The sequence below is a fragment of the Pleurodeles waltl genome, chromosome 1_1 (assembly GCF_031143425.1).
Source record: "Pleurodeles waltl isolate 20211129_DDA chromosome 1_1, aPleWal1.hap1.20221129, whole genome shotgun sequence".
Lineage (NCBI taxonomy): Eukaryota > Metazoa > Chordata > Amphibia > Caudata > Salamandridae > Pleurodeles > Pleurodeles waltl.
Genome location: NC_090436.1, coordinates 983,225,990 through 983,249,295, shown reverse-complemented (window position 1 = coordinate 983,249,295; position 23,306 = coordinate 983,225,990). Strand labels below are relative to the sequence as shown.

At 47.4% G+C, this 23,306-nt stretch overlaps 1 protein-coding gene across 1 annotated transcript in view; it reads left to right on the top strand.

Annotated features, from left to right (window-relative positions):
* Positions 1-23,306, top strand: part of LOC138290716 (ovochymase-2-like) — a 559,559-nt gene that overhangs the window by 380,311 nt on the left and 155,942 nt on the right. The window lies entirely within an intron of this gene.

The window sequence follows — 23,306 nt, the reverse complement described above, 5'->3', positions numbered from 1 at the left end:
TGACAATAATTTTTTTTAATTTACTGATCAAAGTGGTGTTCACCATATTGTATCAGAAAATAAAAACAATATGACACCCACATCATTGAGAAGGTACACATATGCATGCATGGTTGGTGACACATGGGTGTGCATACAGCAGCCACATCATTGTGCCTTTTTTCTATCTGTTTTAGTTTTGCTGATACTGCACAACATCAGCTTTTTGCCAGTGATGGACACAACTGATAATAAAAATTGGCAAAATTAGTAAGCCAACAAGGCGAGGCCTTCTGGCTTTAAAGTGCCTGCTATGTTTTCAATGCAATATGGGTCATTGCATCAGCATGGCCAGTCACACTACCCATGTCGTCTCATTCCTCTCCAGCAGAACCCAGAGAGTCCGCCTCCCCCCCTTCCGCTCCAAAGCCACCGACATCATCTGCGGCGTCCCCCAAGGCTCATCCCTCAGCCCAACGCTGTACAACATCTACATGGCCCCCCTCGCTCAAGTGGCCCGACAACACAACCTCAACATCCTCACCTATGCCGACGACACCCAGCTCATCCTCTCACTCACCAAAGACCCCCACACCGCCAAAACCAACCTCCACGAGGGAATGAAATCCATCGCTGATTGGATGAGAAACAACCGTCTGAAACTGAACTCGGACAAGACGGAGGTCCTCATCCTCAGACCCACCCCCTCCGCCTGGGACGACTCCTGGTGGCCCACCGCACTAGGAACCCCACCGACACCGTCCGACCACACTCACAACCTGGGTTTCAACCTCAACTCCTCCCTCACCTTGTCTAAACAGGTCAACGCAGTTTCCTCCTCCTGCTACAACACACTCTGCATGCTCTGCAGAATCTACAAGTGGATCCCGACAGAAACAAGAAGAACGGTGACACAGGCCCTCGTCAGCAGCAGGCTGGACTACGGCAACGCACTCTATACAGGCATCCCAACAAAAGACCTACTACGCCTCCAACGTATCCAAAACGCCTCCGCCCGGCTAATCCTCAACGTACCCTGCCACAGCCACATCTCCCACCACCTGAGAAACCTTCACTGGCTCCCCGTGGACAAAAGGCTCACAAAGCGCTCCACGACACCGGACCAGCCTACCTGAACAACAGACTCAGCTTCTACACCCCCACCCGTCAGCTCCGCTTCACTAACCTGGCCCTCGCCGTCGTCCCCCGCATCTAAAGAAAGACCTCCGGCGGCAGATCCTTCTCATACCTCGCCGCCAAAACCTGGAACACCATCCCCACCAACCTGCAACAGACTCAAGACCTACTCACCTTCAGAAGACTCCTCAAGACCTGGCTCTTCGACCAGTAACATCAGCTCTCCCCCCTCCCCCTCCAGCGCCTTGAAACCCTCACGGGTACGTAGTGCGCTTTATACATTCAATGATTGATTGATTGACTAAACTGCGCAATCCTGTTGTGTACATGCTAAAGTTATGCAGCTCGATATGGGCTCAAAACACACCAGTGAGGCAAAAGGGACTGCTTATCCCTAGCTGCAGAATCAAGACACACTCATGGAATTATTCTGGGTTGACACTGGAATCCTAGGCAGGGGCAGCCCCTCCGCGATAGTGAAGGGGCGTTGCCCCCCCTGCTTAAAGCAGGAAGCTTAAAAATAAAATGATAATAAAAGCCTTTTTATTATAATTTTATTTTTCCATTTTATTTTTCTGCTTAGGTAAAGTGGGGCAGGGCCAGCATTCTCCACGTCACAGGGGGCTGGGGGAAGGAGTGCTAGATGCACTCCAGGTGCACATGTCGGTTTGGCCGGCCGTCCAAGGCTGTCCAAATTGACATGCGCACTTAGAACTCTCCACCTGCAGGCCTCTACTCCCTCCCTGAGTGGCATTTTAGCCTTCTCAAGCCAATCCCGGCACTTCTTTCATGCCGTGTAATAGCATGAAAGAAGCCTCTGGATTCGGTGGGGAGGGGAGGATGGTAAAAGCACCGAGGCGACGGGACCAGCGGAGGCAAGGTGGCCTGGCGCAGCAGGTAAGTGGGTTTTTTCTTTTTATTATTTCACCCCGCTCTGCGCACTGCCCCACCAGCCCTTCCTGCCAGCAGCCACCCATGATCCTAGGTATATATGGAGGTAGTATAGTGTGCCTCCACTTGGGACGATGATGGCCTTCCCATTGAGGCAGAGAGGATTAGTGATCATTGCGGGGATCATCTGAAGCAGCAAACATCAATGACATTACCTGTTAAGGTCCACTTTGACTTTCTCAGACCCTTTTGAAACGGAGACCAATAAGCATCAAGCAACTGAGGACTACTCTGGCCCCACGGTATATGAATGCTGGCCTTCAAGGATGAGACAATTTTGAAGCATCAAGTAAGAGGAAAAGCTCTGACTACTTCTTTAAGGGTACCAATTCGGCCTATTCCATGCCAATTAAAGGTCAAAGAATGGCCTGTATACTAAAGTATTATGATTTTTTAATATACTTCGAGTTGCGAAACACTCTGATGTGCCCACTTAGAAGCTGATATACAACGACACCATGTGGTGGATTTGCATGAGTATCGGTGTTGAGAATTAAGTGCCTGTGTTGATGACTGGCAAACACCAGCTCATATGAGGCACTCTTAGTGGAATAGTGAGAACATAGAATTATTGAAGAACGAAAGCAATATTGAGGATGCCCCTGACTACATCTTGCAGTAGCTGTTTCAGAATGATTCGTATGTGGTGAGACATGCTAAAGTGGAATGTTAATAATGCCTGGAAGAAGGTGAACTGGCTGCTATCATGATGGGAGACATTTATTCATAGCTATCAAGGATGGCCCAGTTGAGTCAAGGTATGATAAAGTTTACGTTCTGTGGCAGTGTTTGGACCATTCACCAAATCATGGTATTGGTGAAGGAGGCAGCAAGTGAGGAGTTCTTTCCATTTTTATATGTCGGGCAATGTATCTATGTTGGTATTCATAAGACACTGCTGGAGTTGGTCCGATCACCTCCAGTATTCATATTCAGTTTTGACCAAAGACTTACACTATGTTAACATTGATTAAATTCTTAACGTGGAATGCGGTAGAGAGGTTTTGATGTTAATACTCTACAAGCCCGGTTTTCATCTTTTAAATATGCCATCTGACCAGATTGGCTCCACGCCATAATTAATGGTTGTAGGAAATTGGGAATTAGTTTAGAGGGGCAGAAGCCTCACTCAAATAATAAACACAATCCTTGTCAGGATGAACTGCAAAAAGTCTTTAAATTAACCTGTGTTTAACCCTCTGGTAGCTTGGCATGTGTAAAATACTACTAAAGCACACACAGTTAATGTGAAAAGAAAAGACAACATCCACACCAATGTAGAAAAACAGAGTACATTAACCGGAGTTATGAATTTGTACATTTGTTAGAGAAAAATAGCACCAGAAGTCTAAACTGCAGGTATCTGGTAGAAAGATCTGGGCAAAGTCAAAAGTTAAGGTCAACATACTGCAGCGCAGGTCAGGTACAAGTGGTGGATTGGGCCCGGTATTGGCTTACATTCAGACTTAGAAGAAATTTCAGAATACGTTCCAGAGAAAGTAATGTCCCAGAGAGGAGAGGCAGCAGGCTGTGTGCAAGGATGCGTCATTGACAACGGGAAGCCACTGGATGAGGTCTTGGTAAAGCCATCAATTAAGGTAGGAAAAAGCTCTGGACAAGAAAAGCTGGATTTCCAGGCCAAGGAGGTTGCCATCTTCAATGGAGTGCTGGTCGTCGTCGAGCTTACTGAAGATTTCTACCTTCAGATTTAGATATTTTTCTTGAGCTCAGATTCACCCAGCAGGACGAGGCAGCAGGCTGGTGACGAACAGGTCTCCAAAAGGCTGGTCACTGCTGCCAGGATGTCCCCCTGAAGAGGATTTGCTGCTACTGAGAAGTACGTAGCAGGAGCTACTGTGAAGTCAGGCCAAGCGGCGATGTACCTTAGGCTGATCGGCTGGCCGGTAGTTCCCAGGCTCTTGCAAGTTCTCAGAGCAGTTTTTGGTGAAACATTTTCAGTCACACATTTTGGAGTCATTTAGCACCACACCAAGGGGCATATTTATACTCTGTTTGAACTGAAATAGCGTTATTTTCTTTTACTCTAATTTGGTGCAACACTAACTCCATATGTATACTTTGGCACTAGACCTGTCTAGCACCAAATTTATGGAGTTAAAGTCATTTTTTGGACGTGGAAACCTACCTTGCCTTAGTAAGATGCAAGGTAGGCGTTCTCATGCAAAAAATGACTCTATGGCCTTAACGCCATATTTATACTCCCATGCAAAAATGGTGCACGGGAGGGAGTAGGGGTAAAAAATGGTGCAAAGCTTGCTTTGCCCCATTTTTTAATGCCTGGGTCAGGGCAGGCGTTAGGGGACCTGTGGGCCTATTTCCATGGTGGAACACCATGAAATAAGCCCACTGGTGTCCTCCCCCGGCCCCAGAGACACCCCACCCACACCAGAGGGACAGCGGAGGATGGGGGAACCCCATCCCAGGTAAGTACAGGTAAGTATTTTTTTTTTTAAAGTGCCATAGGGGGCCCTAAATATGCCCCCATACATGGCACAGGGTGCAATGGCCATGCCCAGGGGACCCTGGTCCCCTGTGCTGGCCATTGGGGTGGTGGCATGAGTCTAAAGTAATTTTTTGGTGCAAAACCCCCTTCTCCCATACCGCCAGCAACACCCAACTAACGTCATTTTTTTTTTTTTAACACTAGCCTACCCTTTGCACCGGCTTGCACCATTCCATAAATATGGTGCCCTGCTGGTGCACAAAAATGGTGCAAGCCGGCGCTAAACGTTTTGGTGCAAAACTGCGTTAGTGCAGTTTTGCACCAAAAAGTATAAATCAGGGCCCAAGAATTCAGGCATAGGGGGCACTACTTGCGAGTTCAGTTCTCATTCCAGCAGAACCAGCAGCATGGCTCAAGGCCTTAGGAGCTTGGTATGTCCCTGTGAGCACACAGGAGGCCAACCAACTAGCTCTTGGAGTAACTCTGGTGGGCCTGGGTTCAAGGAGCAGGCCCAGTACTCCTTCAGACAGCAGGGCAGTAAGGCAGGCCTTTCAGTAGCAGCAGGGCAGCAGGGTAGTCCTTTTAGCAGCAGAGTAGGCCTTCTTCTGAATTTTCCACAGGTCCAGAAGTGTAGTATGAAGTGGTTTCTGGGGGTCCAATATTTAAACCAGGCACCAGCCTTTATGAGTGGAGGTATTATCCTGCCCTACCCCCACTTTAGTTCTGAAAAGTTCTTCCCTTCCTCTATCAAGGCTTCAAACTGTCTGGGTTGACAAAGGCTGGTATCAGGGTCCTTTGTGTGTACTAGAGACAATTCCTTTGAAGTGTAAGTGGAGCAGCGTACAGCAAAGCCTCTAGCCATCCTGACAGGATGGTCCATCCCACCCCAGCTAGTCCACTACCTGGGAGCAATACACAATCTCCAACATCAGACCCATTAACAGTCATGTGACCCAGGATAGTGGCAGAAGGCACAATTAGTTAGGACAAGAAAATGTCAACTTTCTAAAAGTGGCATTTTCAGAATTGTGATTTTAAAATCCAACTTTACCATTAAGGAGCATTATAAATTACAATTAATTTTAGTCTAAACAGCATATACCTATCTGCTCCCAATCCAAAATTCCTTCACAACTTAATGGGGTTACCTAGTGTACCGCTTGAACTGGGTATAGTTCAGCACAAGCACAAAATGGTCCAAATGAATAAAACAAAAGATATATTACTTACATGAATAGAAATAAATGCTTAAGGAGTAAACAGTGAAATACAAATAAAACAATATATTGTTTTCATTAATTAATTAATGTGTTTATTGTTTTATTTGTATTTCAATTCTCGTCACCTTGGACAAGAACCTTTTATCACTGTTTCACATCACAGAGCAACCATTGTATTATTGTGCATAATGTGTAAGATCAACACACACAATCGTTTTGCGTATGTGTATGGCTCTGGTGGTATTTTCCTTTTTGTTTTTCTCTGCTCTCCTTCTTAGTTGATAGATTATGAGTAATGTGTTTACTCCTTAAGGATTTATTTCCATTCATGTAAGTAATATATCTTTTGTTTTATCTGTTTGGACCATTTTATGCTTGTACTGCCCAATCCAAAGTTAGCACTTATTAAATGTAATACGGTAACCCAGTGTTAGTCAATGGGAGAGATAGGCCTTACCACAGTGAAAAACGACTTCAGAAGTTTTTAAATACAATGCACCCTGCTCTAGAAGCTGTTAGGGCTTACTTTAGGAGTGACCTATCAGTATTATAAAGGGAGGTTTATGCCTTGCAAAATGCTTATTTCGCCAGGTCGAAATGGCAGTTTAAAACTGTACGACACGCTGCAGCGGCAGGCCTGAGATGAGTTAACGACCTACAGGAGTGGGTGGCACAATGAGTGCTGTAGGACCACTAGTAGCGTTTAATTTACAGGCCATGGGTACATGTAGTACCATATAATAGGGACTTGTAAGTAAATTAAATGTGCCAATCAGGTCTATGCCAATTTTACCATGTTTTAGGGACCAAGCACAAGCCCTTTAGCACTAGCTGGCTGAGGTAAAGTGAACAAAGTCCTAAAGCCAGCAAAAACAAGTTCAGCAAAAGTATGTGGGATGAAGGCAAAACGTTTGGGAGGCTACCTGCCAAGGGTATCGGGTCTGACAATGGTGATTTTTCAGAGGTCAAGCTGACACTCATTGACATATATCTTTCAAATACTGACCTTCCTGGCTTTCATGATACAGTGATAAGTATAGGTGAGGAGTGTTTGAAATTCCCCTGGAAATGAGCCAGTGATTTTAACTCTGAGGATGGCAGTGGACAGGTCCATCACTGATGCAGGCACTGACTCTAAATGGCTATCCACAGTCGCCATGCTGAAGGAGCTGCTCAACATGGTGGATGTCTGTAGTTAAATGTATACAGGTTGCGTACAATGCACATAATATTCAGCTAATAATATTGGCTTTAGAGTATATGTATATATGTGTATGCATATATATATATATATGTGTGTGTGTGTATATATATTTATTAGGAAACAAAATTGGCAGAGGACTGGGCCATCACATCCATTGCTAGTAAACCTTAAACACAAGGCGGCCATACTATATTAGAGAAATACGTACAACAACCCACCTTGTTTCAAGGTCCATTACAATTGCCTATTAAGGGGAAGATGAGGCACTTACACAGACTTGTTTCAGAACCCCAATTATTTGCCCTCCAACAAGAACCTACCCTTCCCTACCCTACTGCGGCCATCTGTAAGAGGTAAAGAGGAAAAGGAAGAAAAGAAGGGAAAGGAAAGGGAAGAAAAAAGAGAGAAGAAGAAAAAGGAAAGAAAAAGGGGAAAGAAAAAGAAAAAACAAAACAAGGGAAAGGAAGAATAAAGATTGTAAAAGGAAAGGAAAGAAAAAGGAAGGAAGAAAAAGAGGAAGAAGGGAAAAGGAGTAAAGGAAAAATTATTTTTGGTCAGTAGCACCACGGTCCTGCTGCTGCTTGTTGATTAGAAATTGGCAAAGGTCTGGTCCCTCTTCAATAAGTGAATGCCATCATTGGCCCTCCAGGAAAGAAAGATGTTGTGCCACAATAATGCTAATGTTCCCATCCTCTCCCCTGCGGGCATTAACTCATTCAGAATCAAGTACCCACTTGTCTTATCCAAAAATGGAGCAAGAAAATTCAAACACAATATTCTAAAAAGCAACTCTGAAACTCTCATATCGGACTTCTATTTTTGCTTCTCAAATGGAGCCATTAAGACTGGTCTCATCTTGGGGGCGTGGCTAACCCAGCCAAGATGGCGGGCGTGTAAACCAGTGGCTCCGTCAGGGCCTGTTAAAAGATCCTGAAACATTAAACCCCCCCTGGGGACCAGCAGGGAAGGTTGCGCGGTGCGGGTCGATCGAACGTGGCTGGGAGCGACGGAGCCGGGTCGGAGCTTCCTGGAGCTGCCCCACGCAGTAAGTGGGGAAAGGCTGCGTTGAGGGCCTGAGCGTGACCCTGAAGCCGGGCGCGCGAGTAAAACGGCACTGCCGGAGGCTGCGGAGAGAGGCCGCGGGATGCGGCAGAAGACAGACGGGCGCTGACGGAACCTGGGGCGACATCGTAGCGGTGCTGGGGAGCCCTCTGAACCCCGTCCGAGAATCGGATCTGGCCCCCCCTCGTGGGGCAGCAGGCGACAACCAAGAATCCAGCCCCCGCGCAGCCCCAACAGGGAGACTGCGGCTGGGAGTAGGGACCGGGGCGCGGGGTCCATGCTGCGCCTGGGGCACTGAGCAGGAGACTTCCTGGACCCAACGACAAGAGCAATGGAGGCCGCCTGCGCCCTGCAGGAGGCGTGGGGGCGCTGCACAAAGGTGCGGGGAGGCACTGCCGGGCACCCCCTCGCCGCTGGCGGGTCCGGACGGCAGTGGTGAAGGCAGGAGTGAAGGCCTGAGATTTTGGGCAGAGAGGACATGCCGGGGCACTAAGACAATTGCGAATAGAGCAAATGAGGGCGGTGGCGGATCGTCAGAGGGGCCGGGGAGCCGTAAGGGGCAGTAAACAGCAGGCAGAACCATCCTGGGCAGGGAGAAGACATACCAGGATACTTGTTCCTTCGCATCGGCCACTGGTGCGCCGCCTCGGTGCTGCCATCACAACCTAAGAGGGGTAAACCCGGCTGGCACCCAGACAGAACTGGATTGGCATAGCATATATGCAGAGAGCATCTCAATTGGCGGGGGCCAGCAGGGGAGGCACCCATGGGACCAGAGAATAGTCGCTTTGTCGTTGCGATTCCCGCTGGGGTGAGCCCCGACTGTGACCGGCGAGCGTCATAATCAATAAAGAGAAAGGCCCCCTCTCAGTTGGACATTCAGAACACAGTGCATCATACCACAGATGACATCCAGAAGCTGGAACAAGGGCAACATGATGAGCCGCAAAACTCCAACTGATCGCAGTGGGGGGAACATGGGAGACCTCACCCAACTAACAGTGCAAGCCACACTGGATAAGATACTAGGTGCAATTGAGGACACCAAGGCAACCCTGCAACACAATATCATCCAAGTGGCAGTGGAGTTAGGTCTCCTGAGGGCAGACCACCAAAAGCTGACAGATAGAGTGCGGGAGGCAGAGACCACACTGACGGAGCTAACACCGAAACATGCAAACCTGGCAGCCACAGTAGTTAATCTAACTGACCGAGTTCTACGCCTGGAGCGAAGGGCAGAAGAGGTGGAAGGGAGAAGTTGCAGGAATAATGTACGCGTGGTGGGCCTACTGGAAGGTGCGGAAGGAACAAGCATGGTGGAGTTCCTCGAGGAGTGGCTACGCACTGTGGTAGCGCCAGAGCACCTGACTCTGTTTTTCTCCTTGGAACGAGCGCATCGGGTACCGTTGAGACCCCTAGAACCGGGGAGGCCGCATCGGGTGGTGGTGGCTAAACTGCTGCACTACAAGGACAGAGACGCCTTGCTCCAACGTGCCATGGAAGCTGGACCTTTTAAGGTGGCGAATGGCGAGGTGCTGCTATTCCCGGACTTCACAACAGACGTCCAAACCAGACAGGCTTCCTTCCTGGCTGTGAAGAGGGCACTCAGGGAAGAAGGGATTCAGTACTCAAGGCTGAGGATGATTGTCGATGACAAAACTACATTCTTCCAGAGTCCCAAAGAGGCATGGGAGTGGCTGAAAGCACACGGAATAGAGGGAGGGCATCGCAACGGGAATGACCAGGCAGGACGTGGACACCGTAGAGGACAGAGGAGACAGTGGAACAGGCATTGCCCACGGGCTGCACCAACCAGGGACCAGAAAGAACTGGCAAAGAAGGCGGCGGCATCCATAAACAAGGAGGTGTCCTCACAGGATGGTAGCGGAGGAGATTCGGACCCTGCTTCTGTGTCCTCGGCAGAGGGCTCCAGCTGCTCTGCACCTGCACCGAAGGTGACCCCACAAACTGCGGATGAACTGGGCTGAGCGAATCCATAGTCTGGACCCAAGGAGAGGAGCATAATACATACAGCAGGCCCTGACGGGCACGGAGTCACCATCCCCACAGGTGTCTCGGCCACTCAGCTTAAGATGGCAAGATCTACACCAAACCTGTTGACTAAGTTGCACTGTTTTCTGGGCTACCTACAGTTGGAGAGGTGGTCTGGAGGTTGGGAATTGGGATTCACAGTTCTACGTTCTGATGGTGAAGTGGAAGACGAGGGTCACATATATACAAGAATTGCAAATGACGGATGGGGTGCGAGGTCTTAGGGGAGGGGGTAAGGCCTGGTTTGCTACAGACACATCAATATGACAGAGTATAATTTACTAACATGGAACATAAGGGGAATGTGGTCACCTACTAAACGACATAGAGTGTTATCCTAATTGAAAAGACGAGGTATTCATGTGGCTCACTGCAGGTGAAATTGAAAAGCTGAGACGTAGATGGAGAGAGCAGGTGTTTGCTACCAAGTACTCGGCTTATGCCAGAGGAGCACTGGTGTGGGTCAGAGCTGGAGTCCCCTTTGAAGCTATCTCTACTGACATAGATCAGGAGGGCACATTTGTAATTTTGGAGGGGAAGCTCCATGGAACCCCAATTTTTCTGAGTAGTGTATATGCCCCTAATCAGAATCAGATCCCCTTTATGCAGCGCCTATCGAGTCATCTTACTCGCCAAAAGGGCGAAGAGTTGTTGATTGGTGGGGACTTTAACAGCATAATGGACATAGAGCTAGACCGTTCCACTCCTCCGCTGACAGGCGCAGTAACCCACAAAATAGCTAAAAATCTGAGGGAATGGATGCAGGCATGGGAGCTGGTAGATGTCTGGCGTAACCAACACCCAGGGGAAAGGGACTACTCCTACTACACATGCTTGCACCAGGTCCATACTAGGATAGATAGGATAGTATGCTCATGCTCATAGTAGCGCAGGGAATGACGTATTCAGATTATTTAGGACGCACCCTCTCTGACCATAACCCCCTGATGCTTACATGGAGGGCGATTGACGATTGACCCCCCATACCAGTGTGGAGACTGGCCCCGGCTGCACTGGAAGACCAGGCATACAGAGAGGCGCTCCGCTCTTATCTGGCAGACCATATTGCTATTAATAAGGGATTCGCTTCGGCCAGACATATGGAGTGGGAAACACTGAAGGTGGCAAGAAGAGGTTATTGGGACAGACAGCGGGGATAAGACACACACTGGAGCGGGAATTAATCAAGTTAGAGAAGATCATACATGAAGGAGAAAGGGGGAGGAGTGTAGAGGTGCTGGAGCACACCAGGTACGAGGAAGCGATGAGATCACATTCCCATATTGAGGAGCAGTTGAGATGCCACAGTGTGCAGAGATACTTAGCCTCGATACAGGCAGAGGAGGGCAGATCAGGCAAGATGTTAGCGTGGTTGGTGAGACCAAAAGGAGGGGGGCACCTATCATGAGGGTGCGTGATATGATGGGTGAGCGTAGATATACACCGGGCGCCATAAATGGCGCCTTCAGAGATTACTATACCTTCCTCTACAGGAGCCCAGATATACCTGGGACCGAATCCCTAGATGCTTACTTGCACCTGCTACATTTGAATAGACTGGCACATGAGGAGAGGGACAGACTGGGTGGACCGGTGACATTAGAAGAAGTCCAGGAGGCCATCACGCAACTAGCCTCGGGGAAGACTCCGGGCACGGACGGACTCCCAATGGACTTCTATAAGAGGTACTCGGCCTTGCTGGCCCCCCCAGCTGGTTGAGATGTACACAGAGGCGTTTCAGCACGGCCTCCTACCGGATTCACTGGGCGAAGTTTTGGTGCTCCCTCTCCTCAAGCTGGATTCAGGGGAGGTATCAGTGACTGACTTCCGTCCACTGTCAGTGTTGAACAGTGACTTCAAGATTCTCAGCAAACTCATGGCTAATCGATTGCTCCAACATATACCCAATCTGGTACACGAGGATCAAAATGGGTTTGTACCAGCACGTAATACCTCGCTGAACCTCAGATGCCTTTTTACCATTGTACATATGCCACATGAGGAGAAGCCCCCTTCAGGGATGCTAATTGCGATTGATTTTGAGAAGGCCTTTGATTCGATTCAATGGGACTATTTGAGGACTGTTATGCTCCGGATGGGATTAGGGGAGGGATGGCTAAGATGGGTGGACCTGCTGTATGCACCCCCCTTGGCAAGAGTGATACGGGCCGGATGGTGTCAGAGGCTTATCCCATATGTAGGGGTACCAGGCAGGGGTGCCCGTTATCTCCATTAATATTTGCGTTGGCTATTGAGCCACTGGCAGCCCGGCTACGGATGGAGGGTAGGGGCAGAGGAGTGGAGTGGGGACAGGCTGAACATATTGTCTCACTCAATGCTGATTACATCTTAATCTACCTTAGGGATGGGGCTACCTTGGGCTCTGACCAGTCTGGACCACTTTGGAAGTCTCTCCGGCCTACGCCTCAATAGGGGCAAGACCTTTGTTTTCCCTCTGATAGCGGGAAGTGAGCGCCCCTCGTCCTGTCCGGAGGTTATGGTATGGGCACCACATACTTTTAGGTATCTGGGCATACAGGTGTTTCATGACCTGAAGGACCTTCGCAAGGGTAACGTAGGTAGGGCGCTCCGTTCGCTTCGGGCATCCGTGGGGTTATGGCGGTCTCTTAAGCTATCCATAATGGCCAGAATATCGTTATCTAAAATGATTATGCTGCCCGCCTCCTTTACTACTTCACCAACCTGCCAGCGTTAATCCCTCCGACGTGGTTCCGGGGTTTGGACACCCTGCTCAGGGACCTTGTCTGGGACGGAGGCCGCAGACGCACTGCGCTCGCGACCCTATGCAGACCAACCAGCGCGGGGGATTGGGAGCTCCAGATTTCAAATTTTATTATCTGGCATGCCAACTGCAGTGGATCTCCAGGTGGTGCACAGGGGAGGGTCGCCTAGATAGGTGCACTGCTAACGGCGAGAAGAATAGAGAGTGGATCATAGCACTGATGATAGGTCGGCGAGTGGAGGCGCAGGAGGGGAGTGTCATGACGAAGGTAGCCTTGACTTGTTGGAAGAGATGCTCACAACGTGTGGGAGTGGGATGGGCTTACTCTGTGGCACTACCCCTGTCGGTGATAACTCAGGACGCTGCGGAGGGGACCTTGCTGAGTTCTGGGTTGGGAGTCTGGACGAAGGCAGGGGTGGAGACCCTGGGAGACCTCTTTTGGGACGGGGTGTTGAGACCCTTCACTGACATGATAGACCAAAGTGGAGTACCAGGCGGACAATTCCTATTATACCAATACCTGACACATAATATAAAGGAGCACTGGAGCTCAGTTAATGTGGAACCTACCTCACACCGGGTCTTGCACCTCCTGTTAACCTCCGGAATAGATCGTCATCTGGTCTCCAAACTGTAAAAGGCCTAAAAAGAAGACACCCTAGCCCCACTACAGTCATTAAAGGAGAGATGGGAAAAGATACTAGATAGGGACATGTTGGAAGCGGAATGGAGGAAGATTTTGGCATACCCACGGGTGGTTTGACGGAATACACGCCTACGATACATACAATACAACTATACCCACATGACGTACCTCACCCCACATCGGCTGAATCTCATGTATGGTGGTGAACCTAGGGGGTGCCCTAGATGTGGTGAAGCAGACGCGGATCTGGACCACATGGTGTGCACTGCCCTGAGCTCCTGTGGAGCTGGAGGGCAGCGTTGACCGACCTGGATGATCTCTTGGGTGCCACACTGGTGTTGGCCCCTTCTGTGTATCTGCTGGGCTTGTACCCGGGGCCGGCCCTAGAAAAAGTAAGCGGACGATTCCTTGACCTGGCTTTAGTGTTGTTTAGGAGACGAGTTACACTAGGCTGGAGATCGCCAAGGGGCCCCTCCATAGGAGACTGGAGACGGGATGTGTCAAAATGGGCAAACGCTGAACTGCAGGTATTGAAGCGTGAGGAGGCTCGGGGGTTGCGCCAGACACCCATTGCCCCGATGTGGGAGGAGGCATTGACCAAATGGGAGCATATGGAACGAGAACTGGGAGCCCCAACAGATGGGTTGGGGGCAGCCACGGAACAAGAAGAGAGAGTAACCGAAATAGGACTGACATAATGAACCCTAACATAACCGGATAGAACTGGACTGCCCCCCTGGCAAGCTACAATTGAAGGGCCCAGGTAGACAGTGGGCAGGCACGGAGGCCACCAGCTGACGCTGGATGGGGTAGTGTGAGGATGGAGAGCTCAACCCCTTGGTGATGCCCCGTCCGAAAAAGAAGTCGTATAGATAGCGAGCAGACCTGACACCCCTCCTGGTGAACAAACCCTGATCCATACCCCCGTAACTAGTAACCAGTATTCACCCTCTCCACAATGCACCATCATGTACATATATTGGTTAGAGTTAAGCATAGAATGCTACATGGTCAAAAGAGCGATACCATAGTATACGACGAAAGGGCATATACATTTGACACACAGACTAAGCACAGAGTCAGGGAAACACAGAGGCTGGGCACTAATTTTGAGTAGGAACTCAGCAAATGATCAATCAGAGATTATTCCTAGAAGTTGCAACAGCTTATATATGTGAGTGAAATAAGGGTATGTCAATGCCACAAATTGATCTGATTATGTACAACAGTAAAATGTTAATAAAAACAATAAAATAAAATAAAAAGACTGGTCTCATCTTTAGCACGAGATGCACGGCAAAATGGTGAAATGTGTTTTACTCCCTCAAAGCAGTCAATGTCACACAGAACATCCCCCATGGTTTCACAATCACAATAGCACCGCCCCCTTACTCAAAGCAAAAGCTACCATTTCAGTTTATAAAAACTGCAACATCCTTATCAAGGCAGCGAACAATGATCTACTAGCTTTTGACTCACTTTTTAGTGACCTGAAAAGGGAAGTAGCAGACCCAGCTAAATCACCCAATTGCGCATCTCATACCCCGACTCCTAACCATTACCTTACACCTACTAACACCACCCACAGCACTACACCCAATGGTAAATGGAGCTCTTCAGTCTGCACAGCTTCACAAAGACTCCAACTAGACCCTTCTAAAAACAGCCCTCTTAGTTCGATAAGCAACTACTCTACAACAGGTCAGTGAGCAGTAAACAAAAAACATTCCCCAGTAAAAGAGCAGGCGAGAGAAATGCCATTATGGTTCACTCTACCTAACGTAAATCCTGACCCAGTCAATTTTACACAGAAGGATAAGGCAATTTGTCAGTTCCACTCACTCAATCTCCCCATAAACCAAATCAACGACAATCTGCAACTTCTCAAGGTAGAGATAGAATGGGTCAAAAAGAAAGTCATCACACTTCTACACACCCTAGAGAAGATCTACATGCCCACTACTAAGTGCACTGACTCCCCATCTAACAGAAAAAAACTTTCCTACAACAAAAGTCTCACAACTCCCCATGACAACAAGCTTCACCGGCCAAGAAGAACAAACAATCACCTCTCAGAAGAAGGGTAAACACTCTGCTAATATACTACCATGGGGTACAGAAAACCCACCTTGACACTACATCCAACATCCCAATTGCCAAGACTTCCAAATACAAAAACCAAAAACACAACCCTCTACATGTCAAACACAACAACTTGATTCTGATTTTCTGATTGCAACAAACACATTGCCCACCACAGTAACTCAGAAAACAGTGACAAACCTGAAATGCATGCTGTACAATTGCAGATTAGCTGCAAAACACGCAATGGACATAGCACATGTGATCCTTGTACATGATCTGGGTATTTTCTTTCTAACTGAAACTTGGCTCAACCAAACGGGTGCCCCAATGATGGACCTTCTCATTCCTGCGAATTACACCATCTTAAGTCGAGGCCTCACTTTGAAGCGGGAGGAGGTCTTGCTATAATCTATAGGAACTCCCTAACTATAAACTCACTCTAACCAGAAGAGACATCACTGTTTGAACTCTTGTGAGCTGAAATCAAGCTGGAAAAGAAACTTCTTGCGAAAAAACTCCTTGTATATCATCCACCCGGGAATGACTCAACCTTCCTTGTGCAACTTATGGAAACAATCACAATCAATGCCACCTCCTTCTGGAAGACAATACTACTAGGAGATTTTAACCTGCAATGGAACAATAACAAAGACCCCACAGTGGCAGCCCTCGGCAACCTACTTCAGGACCTCAACATGGTCCAAACAGACAAGGAACCAACTCACAACAAAGGGGCTGCACTGTACCACATCATCGCTAAACAGGGATCAGTAAACATGACTGAGATCACTCGACTGACTGGTCAGATCACCATCAAATTCTTTTTCAAATATCCACACAAGAAATAAAAATCAAGGGTCTAACAAGAAGGGATACAATTTGAAAGAGGGATTACATCCGCATAAACAGAACTGAACTGGTGGATCTGTGCCAAACCTCCTTGGCACTCCCATCCGACCTAACATCAGCTCATGAACTGACGTATCTCTACCACAGCAGTGTGACCGACAGAGCTCAGAAGGTGGCTCTGCTAAATCTAAAAAGGCAAAAGAAAAAGCCCTCGGTACCATGGGTCCATCAAATTATAAACAATGAAAGAAGACAACTAAGACATCTGGAGCATCTATGAAGGAAGGACCAAACACTACCCTTCTCAAAGAATCTCATTCAAAAAGGCTATTTAGAAATCCAAAACAACAGTGATCAAATCCCAACTTGACAGTGCAAACAACAGGCCTAGAAAACTCTATGAAATAATTTAACAACAATCAGGAAATCTTTCAGAACCCACAACTGAAAACAACTAGAAGGATATCTGCAATGGCTTTTCAACTTTCTTTAAAGAGAAAATCGCAACCATAAGACTCCATCCCCTGCCAAGCTAGTTATCAACCTGGGTCATATCTCATCCACACTCTCACAGCGCACAGCAATGTTATAGACCTTCACACCCCAATTGTCCCAAGAAAAAAACAGAGCATTCTGGAGCAGTGTCAGATCTCTATCGGAAGGGGAAATTCACAATTCTATCCAGTCAATTAAACCCACCACACACTTCAACGACCCCTTTCCCTTCCTCCTACTGAAGGAGAACCACCAAACCATCACTCTCCTATGGACAAAAATTGTGAACGTATCTCTACAACAAGGATCCCTCCCAGAATGCCTAAAAATAGGCCAAGTATCTCCCCTTCTAAAAAGACCGGACACGGACTAGAAAGACTTAAACAACTTTCGACCTGTATTCAATCTGTCTTTTTTGGCTAAATTGGTTGAAAAATGCTCCCACAATCAGCTTTGTGAACATATTAAGAATTTTGACGTATTAGATAATCACCAATCTGGTTCATCTCCCTCTTTGTGAACCAACAACAAAGATTACAATTGGCAACACCCTATCTGATGTAGCTGACATTAACAGGGGTGTTCTCCAAGGATCTACAATGTCACTAAGGCTCTTCAATCTATACACAGAACCACTCATGGAAATACTTGTACCATATGTATGCTGATGATAGGCAATCTTACTTTAAACTCTCCCTTCAAAAGAATATCTGGAGTCTGGATGACACCATGATGAAAACACAAGACTGGCTGGCACATTACCATCTAACCAAATTCATTCCCTTCTCCCCACCACTTAGAACCCAACAACGTCAGCTATGGTCTTATAACCTCACTTCACTAAGCTGCACCCCAACCTTCTGCGATGCTGTAAAATCACTAGGCATCACACTAGACTCTAACCTTAACATGCAAGCTTACATACGAGCTGCAACCAGAAGTGCTAACCTACATCTACACATCCTAAGAAAAATAAAATCATTCATACCGCTTGGAGACCTCAAAACAGCAGTACAATCGCTAGTGCTTGCAATACTTGATTATGGCAATGCCACATGTAGGTATTCCAAAAGCCAGCCTAGCCCCAATGAAAGCAACATTAAATGCAGCAGCAAGACACAACAGGCACACAGTGTTATGATTGCATTACCCCTTTACTCAGTGCACTTGCTTCCAGTGGAAGCTAGGATCAAACTGAAGGTTCTATGCATAGCACAAAAAGCTCTACACAACTCTGGCCCTACACACATAGCAAGTAGGAGCACACTATTAGGAGGCAGAATGGATTCTAGAACCAGCCAGATTCAAAAAAAGAAAAACATATGGCTGCATTTTTGCTGTATTTGCCCCAAAAATATGGAACTCCCTACCACTCTTCCTTCATCTCCTTCATTCTTTTCAGGAAGGAAATGTAAGCCTTACTACTTGAAAAACATGTGTCATAAGAGACCTTTTTATCTTTGTAACTCATACTAGCACATTGGCTATCTTATTATTTTATACCATGCTCTTCAACTTCTTTGTAGGTTGTATTACAAATGTTTGGTGGTTTACTGTAATGTAACACTCATCAGCTCTTTTGATCACTGTTTGTGCTATATATACATATATATATATATATATATATATATATACTGGCTCATTCTCTATATGGTGTACTAAAATGAAGTACACCATGCAGGGAGTCCAAGGGGGGCCCATAGATGGGCAGAGGCAGAAATAGATAGGTCTAGGGCTCTATTTGTGGTAGTGTGGTTGAGCAGCTAGGCTTATCAGGGAGTCATGTTAAGCATTTGTTGCACTCACAGAGGCAATAATTGAGACACATAAACACAGTATCCACTGCAGCGCTGATCACAGGTGAGTTCAGCAAGGTCAGAGGTTGATCTCCTGGCATTGAGGTAGGTACAAAGGGGGCCACACTTAGCACCAAACTTACACCCTCAGCAGCTCAGTGGTGGCTTGGGTCAGAGTGGCAACACAACGTCTGGAGCCCTATGTATTTATATGACGGAGATGACCTCCAGAAATGGGCTACAGGTGCTAGCCAGGAGGCTAGGAGGGGTCAACCCACAGCCGCCAAGTTAAGTTGAGGGGCCAGGGGTTGTAGGGACATCATTGGTTCAGCTCTTCAAGGCCCAGGGGCTCCACGTGCAGGGGTTTCTTTAGACATCAGATTCAGCTCACCAAACACGTTGCTGTTGGGGGGATCTCTCAGACTCAGGCTGCAGGAGTTGCACTGGGGAGCCCAGCAGGGGACGACGCACGGTGAACTCTTGGTCGGAAGTGCTGGGGAACCTTTACTGGATGGGTGGACCACTTAGACTCGGGCCAGGAGTGTCGGGTACAGTGGTCACTTCTGGTGTTGGGTTTCCTCCTTCAAAGATGGTTTCTTCTGGACAGGTCCGTTGTTTACAGGAGTTCTTGGTCCTTCTCGAAGGCAGACAGTCTTCCCAAGGCTTTGGAGGTTGCTGGGCTGCATGACGGTCGTCTTCTGGATGCAGGTTTTCTAGAAGGCTGCAGACAGGCCAGTAGGGCTGGGGCCAAGTTAGTTGGTTTCTTCAGTCTTCTCTGCTACCAACAAGTCCGGTGCTTCTTAGGTTGCAGGAATCTGATTCTAGGGTTCAGGAATGCCACTTAAATACTGAATTTAGGGGTATTACAGGGAGTGCCAGGTGGTAGACAATGGAGTACTCACCTTTAGGGTGACTACACCCTTTCTATGACGACTTACTTTGGCAAATGGCATAGCCCTAACCCTATAGGCCTAATTCCTTCCACACAAGATGGAGGAATTTTAAAAGCAGTGTCCACTTCAGCTCGTCCACCATAGGGGTGGGACTGGCATGGAGTGGGCACTCCTCCTAATTTACCTAATTTTCCCGCCAGACCTGCTGCCAAAAGTGGGTCAGGAACTGGGGGGTTGGCCTCCTGCACCATTTCAAGAGGCCTGGGTTGCAATTCAAAGGTGGCAAGGCCTTTGAAGCTCCCTGCCCTGGAATGTCCATCCTGCTTCGGAGAGGAGGCCACACTTCTGGCCAGAGCAGGCTTTTGTTCTGAGCCCTCAAGAGCACTGGCTCTCACATCAGAAGGCCAGACCCATGTCTAAGGTGACTGTACTGCATCTGACCAGTCAGTGCCCATGTTAGGAGTTGGCAGGTTTTGAAGGGGGCACCTCTAGGTATTAATAAATGCTTCACTGGATTCAGTGAGGGATTATTCATACAAGATGTTTGATACCAAGCATCCCTATCTTCACTGAAGCCATCATGAAGCTGGGTAACTCGTAATGACCAGTGTCCAGCACGTGCATTTAAAATGGCTACACTGTTCACTGGCTATGTCTGTGAATCGACAAATACGTAGCTGGGGCATATCTGCATATGCAGATATGCCCTCACATGTAATATAATGCACCCTGCCTTCAGGGCAGAGGCACCTGCCAGAGGGATGACTTACATATAGTACATGCAGTGTAGCTGGACAGGGCACAAAGGCTGTGTGCCATGTCATTTTTTTATTTTGGTTCTACACCATGACAGGCAGTCTGCAAAGGCAGCACTGGGTGCACTTAGGTGAGAGGGTCCCTGAGGGTGACACAATCTGCTGCAGCCCTAAGGGCCCTTCCTTTAGTTCTTCATGCCCTAGGTACCGGGGTACCATTTACTAGGGACTAACAGTGGCAACTAAAGATTTGCCAATTGGGAAAAAAGACCGTGCAGTTTTAGGGAAAGAGATCTGGCACTGGGGACCTGTTTTCAGGGACCCAGCACACTTTCAGTCAAAATTACACCAGAGACCAGGCCAAAAAAGTGGGAGGGACCATGTCAAAAGAGGCACATTTCTACATATAAATGTAAATATACATATATATTACCTGCTGGCGGTGCCAGGTGGTAGTTATAGTTAGGACCATGTATCCATAGCAAAACATTTTTTTGACTTGCCTATTTCTTTGGCACCATTTGACAAATCTTTCCAAAATAAAAAGTGGTTCTTGATGCACATAGAAAGTTTTGACGTGATCCGTCAAGAAGGGGGCCGAGAAAAAGGGGCTGTCAAAAAAGTTGTGTTTCCCATGTTAATTCCGATATGACCTTTAATCATGACTACAGCCTGAACCACTGGATGTAATTACACCAAATTTGGCAGAGATCTAGCTTTAGCACGCAAATTACACTTTTGCTTAATTAGTGTAAATCCGTTCAGTAGTTTTTGACAAATTAAAGGGAAAATGAATTTGTATATCTAGTCCCTGATGACTTTGCAGCGAATAAGAGCTTGTGCATGGAGCTGCACAGCTCTGATTGGCTGCCAACACTTTAAACCAGGAAGTGTTGGCAGCCATCTTGGGACTCGGCTTCAGCCGAGTCCCCGGAAAAAAGTTTAAAAAAAATACAAGGGGGAGGGTAGGAATACTCTGACCCCCTAGCCTAGGTGGCTAGGTGCTGGGACCCCACCAGTGCAAAAAAACATTTTTTTTTATTGTTGGCAAAAATTGCAAATCTGGTCTTATTCACAAATTAGCCCCCTGGTGGGCTAGGCCCCAAGTGCATGTACCATTATAAAAAATTAAAAAAGAGGAGGGCGGGGCATATGGCCAACCTCCTAGGGTACTTTTGTGCTCCACGGACCACCATCTTCCCGTGGTTAAATTAAAAAAATTGAGGAGGTCACACTGACCGCCTCCTGTGGCTGTTAGAAAAATGTGGCAAAATTAAAAACATTGAAGGAGGGCCACATAGACCACAAGCCCCGGGGACCTCCACCTCTCAGGGGCAGGACCTGTGACACTAAGGACAGGGGCCCCGCAGCCCCCCTCCTGGAGCCATTAATGGCCCTGGGGCCCGCTACCTTTCAGAGCCGGTTCCTGCTCTCTCCTGAGGTTTCCACCCTCTGGAGAAAACTGTTTGCTTTTGTTTGATGGGAGCTTTGACAGCTCCCGCCAAGCAAAAGCAAATACTGCTGTTCCAGCAAGCGGGAGCTGTCAAAATGTTCCTGCTTGCTGGGAGCGGAGTTTTCATCTCTTTTCCTGCCTGAAGACAGGAGGGCTGGGATAGAGATCAAAGTATTGCTCCCGCATGCAGGGAGCTGCATTTCCAGCACTCCCTGTGTGCAGGAACAAAGCCAGATCCCGCAGAGGCGGAGAGCTAGTTGGAACCATGGGGTCTTGAGGTTCTCCCCGCAGTCCCTGATATTTTTTAAAAATACGGTGGCCTCTTCTTGGATAAATATGCAGGGCAGGAGTCATTCCGGCACGCTGCTCATTTCACATAAATTAAACCTGAACAGGAAGCACTTGCAGATATAAACAAAGCAGGGGCCCAGGTTGAAGCTTCACTTCTGTAAAGTACTAATCATCCTAATTTCTTGTGTGCGTGATATCTCATGTAGTGACTGTGATGAGTGGGTTCTTTCTTGCCATCTGCTGCTGGGACCAACAATGGTGTTCTCCCTTTTAAGAACTACAGGTATGTAAATTGGCCTAGAAACCCTGCCTTTTCAGCCCCACCCCTTATACATTAATGGCATGCAATGTCTTTCCGCCATTTTCCAGGATGATGGAGAACTTACTAAAAGGAGCGCCGAGCATGTATCCTGCCGACTTTGGAGACACGTTCTTGATGCACAGGAATATGATTACATCTCCACCAAACAAAGAAGCACTTCATGAGTGGTGTGGGGTTGGCTGGTTATAGGAGGTAGGCCATAGGCCGGGATCTGCGGTCAATCCCTGTGTGCACGGCACGCAAGTTTGGGTGGTCATAGGGGGTAGTCCGCAGGCTCTTTAGTCCATCTCTACTACACACAACCGAAGGCCGTACGTGCCAGTGGTTGGATTAATGTAAGGTAATTAAAATTACTTCACATTATAAAACACATAGAAATTCACTGAAAAAAACAAAGGTTATAGGGACGTTCTAGTCAGGAAACAGAATTAGAAAAACATAGACATTCACTTAGAAAAACAAAGGTTACATGGATGTTATAGTTAGGTTCTGAATTTACTTGCACAAAACCATAGAAATTCAGCAGTTATAGTTTTGGTTAGCTGAAGTAAATATAACTTGTGGCTTAAGGTAACTATAACTCATCCTCGCCATACACTACTAATCACCCCAGATATTACATCACTTATGTCATCTTGGATAACATCATTCATAATATCAATGTAACATTTGTAGTAAACTTATTGAGGACAAAACTGTCCATGAGGGGGAGGTAGTTAAAGTTGTAGTTAGGTTCACATTTTACCTACTTAAAACCATAGAAATTCAACAGTTATAATCATACTTATACTTATGTTAAGATACTATAACCAATAGCCTAAAGTTACTTAATAGCATGAGTTATAGTTTCTTCAGATAAGAATAACTATAAGCATAGTCAAGTACTAACTAGAACTGCAGAATTTCCAT